This window comes from Neovison vison, chromosome 6 (genome assembly GCF_020171115.1).
Source record: "Neovison vison isolate M4711 chromosome 6, ASM_NN_V1, whole genome shotgun sequence".
NCBI lineage: Eukaryota > Metazoa > Chordata > Mammalia > Carnivora > Mustelidae > Neogale > Neogale vison.
The window spans coordinates 94,839,815-94,840,563 of NC_058096.1; the positions used below are offsets into that span (position 1 = coordinate 94,839,815).

Consider the following 749-nt stretch of genomic DNA (forward strand, 5'->3'; position numbering starts at 1 on the left):
ATTATAGACACATGGCATATATATTTATGCACAGACTTGATTTAAGAAAAATCTCCCTATATACAGATTAAGGTATAACTATACAGGTATAAATATATATCCTCCTCTGATTTTCTTTTTTGTTTTATTTTGTTTTTATCAAATGATGGTCTAATGCACACAGATTTCTACTGTATTTTTATAGTCAGATGTTTATTTAAAGTAAAAATATGGAACACTTCATGATTTTGCATGGCCCCCTTGCTCAGGGGCCATGCTAATCTTCTCTGTATCATTCCAACTTTAGCACATGTGCTGCCGAAGTGAGCATGACATGTTCCTACCTTTTTTTTTTTTTTTAAGATTTATTTATTTTTTTAAAAGAGAGAGAGAGAGAGAGGTCCAGCAGGGGGAAAGGCAGAGGGAGAGAGAGAATCTTGAGCTGGAGCCCAAGGTGGGCTCAATCTCACAACCCTGAGATTATGAACTGAATAAAAACCAAGAGTCTGACCCTTAACTGATGGAATCTCCCAGGCACCCCGACATGTTTCTGCTTTTTAAAGAAAATTAACTTAGCAATAAATCTTGGGACTTGTTACATATAGGACATGCAGATCCACCTCATTCCTTGTAACTTATCTTGTTGCATTTATTTTAAATACATTGTCCTCCCTTCTTCCACCACTCTGACCAACATCCTTTCACACAGAAATCCTCATGAAGCACACACGGGAGATAGAACTTTAAAAAGACTCATCTTGCTGTCATTT

At 36.4% G+C, this 749-nt stretch overlaps 1 non-coding gene across 1 annotated transcript; it reads right to left on the minus strand.

Annotated features, from left to right (window-relative positions):
• Window positions 1–203: 203 nt before the first annotated feature.
• On the minus strand, window positions 204–310 carry LOC122910971. The gene has a single exon (XR_006385321.1). It is a non-coding gene; the product is annotated as a U6 spliceosomal RNA (small nuclear RNA).
• Window positions 311–749: the final 439 nt, after the last annotated feature.